General features: G+C 39.6%; 1 protein-coding gene across 4 annotated transcripts in view; it reads right to left on the reverse strand.

Moving 5' to 3' along the window:
* Positions 1 to 11509, reverse strand: part of NEK1 (NIMA related kinase 1) — a 139173-nt gene that overhangs the window by 126666 nt on the left and 998 nt on the right. The gene's annotated exons all lie outside the window — the stretch shown is intronic.

The following is an 11509-nucleotide window of genomic DNA, read 5'->3' on the forward strand; positions in this document are numbered from 1 at the left end:
CAACAGGCACATGAAAAAATGCTCATTATCACTTATCATCAGGAAAATGCCAATCCCAAACCACGACGAGACAGCACCTCACACATGTGAGAATGGCCCATTTGAAAAATAGCAGAAACAAGAAGTGCTGGTGAGGCAGTAGAGAAAAGGGAGCCCTCTTATGCTGCGGGTGGGAATGTAGACCAGACCAGCCCTTATGGAAAGCAATATGAAGAATTCTCAAAATATTAAAAATAGGTCTACCATGTGATCCAGCAATTGTACTTCTAGGCAGCTACACAAAGAATGGAAAAATACTAATTTGAAGGGCCTATGTTCATTTCAACACTATAATAGTCAAGTTATGTAAACAAGTGTCCAAAGGCAGATTAAGAAGATGTGGCATATATTCATGATGGAATCCTACTCAGCCACAAATAAAGATAAACTCTTGCCTTTTGTGACAACTTGGATAGAACTGGAGAGGATTATGCCAAACAAAGTAAATCACAAGGAGAAAGACAAATCCGGATGGTGTCCCCTACATGTGGAATATGGAGAAACAAAACAAAGGGTCAGGGCCTCCCCGGTGGTGCAGTGGGTTGAGCGCAGCGCTGTGAAGCTGAGCGCAGCCTCTGCAGCACAGGTTCGATCCCTGGCCGGCCAGGGAGATTCCCACGTGGCATGGCAGACCTCTCCTGTCTCTCCTGCTGCTCCCCTCAGCAGTATCTTCTGCCTGTTCTGCTCCCTGCTCTGTCTCTGGTGAATTCTCTCACACCCACCCCTCCACACCCGCACCTCTGATCTGTACTCCAGTTCTTGTATAAATAAATAAAATCTTTAAAAAAAAAACAACAACAACAAAGGGTCAGATAAAGTAAAACCAGTAACAAACCCTAGATACCTGGCTGCTTAATTTGAGGTTACCAGAGTGGGAGAGAGGGGAGATAAAAGTAGGCACAAAGTAGGATATAAAAGGTAGTGGGCACAATGGACTATGGTGGAGGACTTTTTTTTTTTTTTAGATTGATTGATTTATGCATAGAAAAACTGGGGTATAGGCTAGACGTGTGTGGGGTGAGAGGATTCACCAAAGACAAAGTGGGGAACAGAACAGGCAGATTGACTGAAATACACTGCTGAGGGGAGCAGCAGGCGGCAGGAGAGGTCTGCGCGCCATGTGGGACCCTCCTCAGGTGGCCGGGGAGCAGCCGGGGATCGAACCGGCGCCGCAGAGGTCGCCGGCAGCTTCGCAACCCAGCGTTCAACTGCTGCGCCACCAGGGAGGCCTTTTTTTTTTTTTTTTTTAAATATCGTTATGTCTGGACCACACTTGAGACCAATTAGATCAGAATCTGGAATTAAATCAGCATCAGATTTTTTTTTTTTTAATTTTTTTATAGAGGCATGTTCCTTATTTATTTTATTTGTTTGTTTATTTTTTGTTTATACGTGCACTGGGTACAGTCAGAAGCGCGGGAGGGTGAGAGAATTCACCAGAGCCAGAGCGGGGAGCAGAGCAGGCAGAAGGACAAAAGTACACTGCTCAGGGGAGCAGCGGGCAGCAGGAGAGGTCTGCGTGCCATGTGGGACCCTCCTCCGGTGGCTGGGGAGCAGCCGGGGATCGAACCGGTGCCGCAGAGGCTGCGGGCAGCTTCCCAACCCAGCGCTCAACCGCTGCGCCACCAGGGGAGGCCCTGCATCAGATTTTTTTAAGTTCCCCAGGTGAACCCACTACATAGCCAAGAGCCAGAATGACAAGACTAGATTCTAAGTCACCAGTCAACTCAATGATTCAACAGCTCTAAATAAAGTATTTGAAAATATTCATAAAAATAAGACACTACTAATGTTCTTCTTGTCATGAGTCCACAAAAGTCCAAGGAGGATAACCTTCTCCCTAGGGTGAATGCTGAGATGGGGGTAGTAGGAGTATGAGGTGATGAAACTAGTTACAGGATTTGCATCTCACATCCTCCTCAAACCTGCTTTAGCCATTATCATCTCTGACAGATTTAAAAGGAACCTATCATAAGATCTGTGAGTAATAACGCTGATGCTAGCAAGTGTGGCCTTGGGGAATTAATCTCACTTTATTGGCCCTCATTGTCATCTGTAGCAGGAGGGCGTTTGACTGGAGTATGTGTCTCCATGTTTCATTCCAGTGATAACCTTTACACTCTTCAGTAACAGTACACTCTTCACTCAAAATAGGGTAATAAATGTCTGTGACAATAATACTTTTCCAAAGGACACATGGAAATGTGTCTGGTAATTACAGTATTTTAAAAGGAAATCAGAACCCTATGCTATTCGATTCTGGAGGAAATTTTTAACAAGTTTGACTTGGCACCTTTAGAGAAAATGTTTATTATTTTATTCAGAGTAGTCAGACACCTTGGAGATAGGTATCATCTATATGTTTTTATACTGCAAAACTTTATTTAACCACAGATTTTATGCTTCATTATGAGTGATAGCGGGCTCTGCTTACTGAAGTTTTGTATGCAAAACATAGGCAAGACTATATAATTAAATCACTTATAATAATGAATAAATCACAGAAAAATATAGCATTCTATCAAAAGCAAACTGCAGCTCTGAATTACACTTCTGTTGATAAGTTATAACCATATTTCAGTTATTACTCAAATTTTAACAGGGAAACAGTTTTGAAATGTTTTTAGGTGTGTCATTTAAAAAAAAATATTTATTTATACAAGCACTGGTTACAGTCAGAAGCGTGGGAGGGTGAGAGAACTCACCACAGCCAGAGTTGGGAACAGAACAGGCAGACTGACGAAATACACTGCTGAGAGGAGCAGGGGGTGCGGCAGGAGAGGTCTGTCGCGCCATGTGGGACCCTCGCCAGCGGCCGGGGATCAAACCGGCGCTGCAGAGGCTGCGGGCAGCTTTGCAGCCCAGCGCTCAACCGTTGCACCACCAGGGGAGGCCCTATGTGTGTACATTTTAATAGAACCCTGAGATTCAAGATTGACCAACATTTCTCCAGATTACTTGATAGATTTTTTTTACAGATTATATAGAATGATTAGTACTCATCTCTTTTCCTTTTAACTAAATGAATGTTGTATATGTTTCAATTAAGTTGAAAGTTTCTCCTTTCTGTACACTATTTTATATAGGGTGTTTTATTTAATGGTGGAACTTAAGTAAGGTTGTAGATTATTGGGACAATGTTGTGCCCAAACTTAGAGGCAGAGGGGAGGATAAAGCTGTTTGCAGTGACTGAAAAGGCTTTTGGGTATCCCTTTAGGAAAAGAATGTGTCAGAAGTGTTTTTGTTGAGTACTTTAGAGTAGGTAGCCTTTCTAAAAATATAGATATAAAAAATGCATGTACATGGACATTAGTTAGGCAAAGGGTGGACAGGAGTTGAGAGTTGTCATTATTTTGCTGTCTAGGATCTGAATCTTTTCCTTATTTTTTGAAAGTTCCCCATTGGGTGAGTGTGGAAAGACACAGAGCCCTTTATTCACTATAAAGTTTGAAATGATTTGATCAGAAAAAAAATTTTTTTAAAGTCAGTATCGGGCCTCCCCGGTGGCGCAAGGGGTTAAGCACCGCACTGTGAAGCAATCCACAGCCTCTGTAGCAAGAGTTCAATCCCCGGGCTGGCCAGGGAGGAACCCACATGGCGAAGCAGTCCTTTCCTTTCTCTCCCGCTGCTCCCCTCAGCAGTGTATTTCATCAGTCTGCCTGTTCTGTTCCCACCTGTCTCTGCCTGTCTGTTCCCACCTGTCTCTGGTGAATCCTCTCACCCTGTCCTCTCATCTCTGGCCTGTACCCCAGCTCTTGTATGCATAAATAAATAAATCTGTTTTTTTTTTTAAGATTTATTTATTTATTATTTATACAAGCACTGGGTATAGTCAGAAGCACGGGAGGGTGAGAGAATCCACCAGAGCCAGAGCAGGGAGCAGAACAGGCAGAAGGACTGAACTACACTGCTGAGGGGAGCAGCAGGCGGCAGGAGAGGTCTGCGCGCCATGTGGGACCCTCCTCCGATGGCCGGGGAGCAGTCGGGGATCGAACCGGCGCTGCAGAGGCTGCAGGCAGCTTCCCAACCCAGCGCTCAACCACTGCACCACCGGGGAGGCCCAATAAATAAATCTTAAAAAAAAATAAAGTCAGTATCATTTCCCTTGCAACAGATACTTTTCTTACAAGCAACTAGCTGAAAATGATCAAGTGACTGAGACTCAGTCAGAGGCTCCCACCCAAGGCTTTGACTCAGGAACCAAGATGCAAGAAAAGGAGGCCATGGAGGATGTCACTGATGGTAGTAGTGGCAGCAACTCCCAGTTTGCAAGGGCAGCAGAGACAGCAGTCCTGCTCTGCTATTGTTGAAGATGATGGTTGGAGCTGAGATAACCACAGTTCAGAGTGGCAAAGTCCTGCCCACCCTGCCTTATGGGTATGATTTAGACTGTGATTCCAGGTGTCTAACTGCTCTGAGTTCCTGACAACTTGCAAACATGGCTCTGTAAAACTCTTGATGATTTCCTGACCTATCCCAATATCCTCTGAATTCCTTTTCTACTTGTGATAATAATTTCAAAAATTTAAAAAGTCAGAATAGCAAAGCTCTATTAACAACTTTTGCAAGCATGCTTTGGGGTGGAAAATAGCATAGAGAACAGAAAAATCCTCCATTATAGGTTTTGTTAAAGAGAGTGGACAAGTTATTTTAGTTTTTTTTTGCTTTTGTTTATCCTAACTTCCCTTTCACAATTGATTTTTTTTTTATGGAAGATGACAGATAAATATATATCTCTTAGTCCATTCCCTAGGATTTAAGACTATGCACACACACATGCCTATATATATGCCTATACACCTCCCCCCCCCAATAGGTAGTATAGAGAAGAATGACAGATATGTTGTTGGGACATGGAAGCTGAAGAGGAGGAAGCTAAAATCCGAGAAACAGACATTTTCTTCATGTCTAATCTGGAGAAAAAGTATTCATTTAAGTTTTTCTGCTCTCCTGAATATCTGTAACTCACCTTTAATCAGATACATTCTATTATAATTGTCCTGTTAAAATGCTCTAAAGAAGCATTTTTGTGATGTCAGGGGAAAAAATCAATTCATTTTTAAAGTCATTGTGATTCCATCCGACTGCACAAGCAATAGTGATGACAAGCTTATACAGCTAATTAGCTGATGACCTCCTCCAAAGTGACGTGAAGGAAGGACATGACCAGTCACAAACACTGCATTTGGCACTTCAAGGAACCATGACTGCCAAAAGATGCTATTTGTTGAAGCGTGAAACCAAACCAGGGCAAGATAAAAGGAGCTTAGTCCTTGTGAAAAAAAGTATTGTTTTGCATTAATGAGCTCTTTTTAATCAAGTGCTCTTAATCAAGACTGCTTTTCACAACTAAAGTTTTAAGTTTCCATTTTCAGATAAGAACATTTCTGTGCCAAATGTAAAAGTTATCTGATAAGGCTCAGTAATTTTTATTGGCATGCCAGAGGGAGTTTATAATTTTAATTGTTTTTGTCTAATTAATACAGGATAGAGACTTTATATTGAAGATAAAATTTATTTTCTAGATTTTCTACAGATTATAAAGGATTTCTTATTCATCTATTCAACAAACATTCATTGAACACCTACTCTAAGCCAGACATGGAGCCAGACATTAAAAATGCAAAGATGGCAAGACATTGTCATTGCTCTAAGAACATCACAAAACTTTTAGGAAATATTAAATCAATAATTTTATGTAAAGTAGAAAATGCAAATTTTTGCAGTAGGCGTAGTGTTGAGGTGTTCACAGAGGAAGGAAGAATTAACACTGCCTTGGGATAATTGGAAAGGAAAATGTCAAAAAATTGAAGTGGCTATGACCGAATGACTGGCAACTCAACTTCTAAATGTAGCATACAAATAAAAATAAATACCCAAGCTAGCTATTTGGCAAACTTCAGACATCTTTATGCCAATTTAATAATTTTTATCTTACATTATCATTTAAGTTACTACTTGTTTTTTAAAAACAACTCACTTAAAAATTGAGCCTTTGATGTGTTAGCTTACATTTTCCTAATGATATCTGTAGTGGACAATGTTCCATTTAGACTCATTCGAATATTTTTCAGTGTGATTTTGTAGGCTTCAGTGTGGTTTTCTTCTAACAGTCAACACTTGTGACTTTTTTTTAAAGATGTATTTATTTGTGCATACAAGAACTGGGGTGTAAGCCAGAGTTGTGGGGGGTGAGAGGATTCACCAGAGACAGAATGGGGAGCAGAACAGGCAGACAGACTAAAATACACTGCTGAGAGGAGCAGCGGGCGAGGCAGGAGAGGTCTGCTGTGCCAAGTGTGTTGCTCCCTGGGCAGCCAGGGATTGAACTCGTGCTGCAGTGGCTGGCAATAGCTTGATAGTGCTATCTTTAACCCCTGCACCACCAGGGAGGCCCCTACACTTGTGACTTTTTCTTGTGCCTAACTGCCCTTGGGCCTGGAGCCTCTATGCCCACTCATGCAGGACAAGGTACGTGGGAATTTATGTGCTGGGGAAGGCATATAGCCAATGGCTGAGAGGTATGGACTGTGAAGCCCTGCTCCCTTACATTGGCACTGGACAATTTGTCAGAGTTCCCCTGGGTGATCAGGCTAAAGCTCACTTTTGCAAAACTTTGCCTTGGTCCCTGTGTGAGCATACCTTCTTCCATTACACTCTCTCAAGTTGGGAGCGGGAGAGAGGACCTCCTTCCCAGGCCCCCAAAATAACCCACCAAATCATGCTAAACAGGAATTTTCTACTTTCAAAGAGCAGGGGGAGCCTGTTCTGGAATGGCAAATTGCTGGGGAAAGGATGGCCACACAGTTAGTTTTGCTGGAGCATTTGTTTATCTACATGAAAAAAGGTCGTATTATGGCTAGAAGTCCATTTTAGAAAAAGACTCTAAGACTTTTAGAAATGAATAATGTAAGCTATATACATAAACTCTGACTATGAAACACTATTTTTAACAAGCCTCCCCCCAAAAAAACACAAATGATAAAATGACTACATTTTTAAAAAGTGAAAATCAACCCACAAATTTGAAGTGGTATTTATGTAATAGATCGAGCAGTCAAAAAGTGACTGCTATAATATTCAGCAAACATTTACTCCTTAAGATTCAGAAAATATTTAGGAAATATTTACTCCTTAAGATTAATAAGATAAAGAACACAACTTTTAAAACTTAGCAAGATATGTTAACAGACACTTACCAGAGAAAAAATTAAGGTTTGTCAGTGGAAAAAAATCAAAAGATGCTCAGTCTCACTAGTACTATCAGGGAACTTCAAATGGAAATCACTGGGGACTACAGTTTTATACTCAGACTGAGAAGAAGGAAATAGACTGACAATAATAAGAATTGGTGACGTGGTGCAACTGGAAGTCATACTGATAAATGTATGAACTTACCGACCAGTAAGTGTATGAATTGGTAGAAACACTTTGGAATACAATGTGAATTTACCTTGTAAAGTAGAACCATGCCCATTACTTAGTAATCCTATTCCTATGGAGAAGGAATTCTTGATACATGCATGTATCAGCAGACAAGTATAAAAAGCACTATTGTCGGACCTCCCTGGTAGCACAAGGGGTTAAGATGCAACCTATGAAGCTCTCCACAGTCACTGCAGCACTAGTTCGATCCCCGGCCAGAGAGCTACCCACATGGCGCAGCAGATCTCTCCTGTCGTGCCCACTGCTCCCCTCAGCAGTATATTTTGGTCGTCTTCCTGTTCTGCTCCCCGCTCTGTCTCTGGTGAATCCTCTCACCCTCCCATGCCTCTGGCCTGTACCCCAGCTCTTGTATAAAAATAAATAAATCTTTAAAAAAAAGAACAGTAGATGGTTTTATATTCACAGGGCATACCTCTGGAATGTGTGGTTTTGCATGTCAAATTCATTTCAAATTGATTATAACTGTACTCTGGGAACTTCAGTAGAGCAATTGGTTAGCGTGCGGTACTTATACAACTGTATTCTGATACTTATACAACTGGTACTTATACAACTGTATTCTGACTCCAGATACATCCTATTAACAAGAAGGTTCAAAGATTTGCCCTAAAATAGCATTGGTGATGGCTGTGAGATCTGAAAGTTTAAGGCCATTCAAGAAACGGAAGATGGTGAGCTCACTCCCAAACTATACACATGAAAGAGTCCTATATTCCTTTCAAATGAGAAAAAAAAATTCCAATGCTAATCATGAGACTTTGATGAATGAAAGACTGTTTGGCCTACTCCATCCTAGACACATTCAAGATTTAGAATTTCCAAAACTAAAGAACTAAGTAAAAAATTAACTTACAGGGCCTCCCTGGTGGCGCAGCGGTTGAGCGCTGGGTTGCGAAGCTGCCCGCAGCCTCTGCAGCGCCGGTTCGATCCCCGGCTGCTCCCCGGCCACTGGAGGAGGGTCCCGCATGGCGCGCAGACCTCTCCTGCCGCCCGCTGCTCCTCTCAGCAGTGTACTTCAGTCCTTCTGCCTGCTCTGCTCCCCGCTCTGGCTCTGGTGAATTCTCTCACCCTCCCACGCTTCTGACTGTACCCAGTGCATGTATAAATAAAATAAATAAATAAAATCTTTAAAATAAAAAAAAAATTAACTTACATTAGAAGCTAAGACATGCCCATAATCTTCTTGTCTAGAGCTATAGATAAGCAACAGACCAACATTTTAAAGTTCTCTAAAAGGAGTTCTTTTTAATAATTTGCAGAATTACTATAATTGTCATAAAAAGCAATCCCATTATGTTCAATTTCCTTACTAATTATTGGGGACCCTGATTTAAGTATACTTAAATAATTATAACTGAGTGTTTTTAACCCATGAAATGTTCATTTCAAATCTTGGTACAAATATTAGATAAATATTAAGAAAATGTCTTGCATTGTTTATTATTTACCATGAAAACAGAATCTATAGTTTTCTCACTCTGGAGACAGAGTTCATATATTTGTAAAACTTAATAAGCCATGTGTAGGTGTAGTTAATGCTTCAAAGAGTCTGTGACACCAATTCCTAATAGAACATTTTAAAGAAGATAATATTCCTCATGGCTCCTAGCTGAGAGTAATGGTTCTCTAACCTCTTGAAATCTTTTATTTCTATAAAACAAAAGTTAAAATGTGAACAAAACAAAGGTCTTCAAGTGTGTTAAATTTTTTTTTAAAGAGAGATAAATTACTAACATTTTCAGTAAAACATTCCCACAAGTATTTCCTCCTTTGATAAAATCATCCTGAGACTCACTGGCAGCTAAATAAAGATTTAGATCAACTGAGTTCATGAAGTGGCTGAACCACACCTAGGATTCAGGTCTTCTCACTTGCATGACCTAGAAGAAAATTTAATAAACATTCATATTGAATTTTGGAATAGGTATATAAACATATACACCTGTATCTGGTAGCCTGAACATAACTGACACTGCTGATTAAGACCAACTACAAACTGTTGGTCTTAATTGTGCAACTTATTTTTCTAGAATTAGTATATGTGATCATACACTTACATATGTCTGCCTTTGCAATTGCTTGGACAATACCAAGACCTTGGGTCTAACTACTAAGAGGATAATTTGATCCAGATTCCTTCAAATGCAATTGGCCAAAAATTAAACTTGTCTTCCTTGACAAACTGCTTGTACTCAAAATCTTTTCATGAGACATCTTACCTGTTTCCAGCCCCTAGTATTAACACTGTCCTCACTATTGCCCCTGCAGAATATGGGTGGCCATGGTTTATTCATATGATGCTGCATCTCTTCATCATGGTTTATTGGGCAGGGAGGGATGCTGTACCTGAGGCCACAATATGGTATGCAACCTCCTATTTACATTTCCAGGCTCAAGGCCAATGAGAGATTCATGCTCTTTGAGACACAGAAGCTGAAGATCATGTAGAATTAATGTTTTAGATAATCTTTTTAAGGTCTATGGAATGAACTTGATTCCAAAGTCTCAGGAGCATGCATATCCAGCTTGGAATACTTTTGATGATCTTGGGTATTTGCTGCATTTCATGTGATGCCAAAAGATCACCAGATGAGACTTCTAATACAAATATTTCTGAATTGGCAGGTCAACCACTTGTCTTTCTGACACAAGAGAAGTTGTGTTGTTTTCATGGAACATGGGTCATTACAATAGTTGTGTCTATGGGCAGGGTGTATGTGTGACTGGAATGGAATGAGATTATGAAAGTGCTGCAAGCTGTTTTCAAATCAATATGGACTCAAAGTTTCCCTTACATTAGTTAAGAAGTCAACTGACATGTATTGTTATTTGCTAACATGAGTCATTCTGCTTTGACTGCTTTTTAGATTTACTCAACCATTTTGTTTTCAGCTGTCTCACAATAATAGGCCTAAGTAATGGTTATTTTGTATTTATCCTGGATTTGTAAATTTATATGTTGTACCAAATTTGGGTAATTTCAGCCTTTATTTCTTCAAAAAATTTTATCTTCTGTCAATATCTGGGGTTCCAATTGCACTTGTTGGCCTTGTTAATAATGTTCTGCAAATACTGAGTCTATTCTGGTCCTTTTGGAGTCATTTTTTCTTCTTATTTAAATTGGATATGTTTTTAATCTATCTTCAACTTTACTGATCGTCTTCTGCTATCTCTAAACTGTGACTCAGACCATGCAAGAAGTTTTAGAATTGTACTTTTTAGAATTTCTTTTGGGTTCTTTTTGTATATTCCATTTCTCTGTAAAAACTCAATGTCTTTTCATTAATCTCAACTGCATATTCCCTTAAATTCTTGAACATATTTATAATAACTGTGTAGTCTTTGTTTCCTAATTGTGTTATCTAAAAAGTTATGGTTGATTACTGTGACCTATTCCCTTGAGCATAACGAACATTTGAATCTTTCTTAGTATGTCTAAGATACTTTTTAGAATCAACTTGATTATAGTCTAATCTACATACAAGGAAATTAGTTCACTCTAGGTATATAGTACATTTTGAGAAATGTAAGTAAATGTGCAACTAAATTCACAATAAAGCTATAGAAAATTTTCATTACCCAGAAGTTATATTTGGCTTTTCTCAGTTTTTTTAATACATTCCCACACCTAGTCCTAGGCAACAATTAGTCTGCTTTTTATCACACATCAGTCTTATCTAATTTTAAATGAATAGAATCAGGTAGTATGTACTTTTTGGTTTCTGTTCTTTAGCAAAGCAGCATATTTCTGACTCAAACCTGTTGTAGCAATAGCTCATTCATATTTATGCTAAGTAGTATTTCATTAATATAGCATAATTATTTGTTCATCTATTGATGGACTTTTAGGTTATTTACAATTATTGAATATTATAAATAAGCTTGGTATGAACCTGTACTAGTTTTTCATGTGGATATATGCTTTCATTCCATCAAGGATGAAATGGCTAGGATGTATGGAAGGTGTATGCTTGACTTTTTAAGATGCTGCCCATTTTTCAAAGTGATAATATCATTTAACATA

The sequence above is a fragment of the Talpa occidentalis genome, unplaced genomic scaffold (genome assembly GCF_014898055.3).
Source record: "Talpa occidentalis isolate TD23 unplaced genomic scaffold, MPIMG_talOcc4v2.1 talOcc4.4, whole genome shotgun sequence".
Taxonomy (NCBI): Eukaryota; Metazoa; Chordata; class Mammalia; order Eulipotyphla; family Talpidae; genus Talpa; species Talpa occidentalis.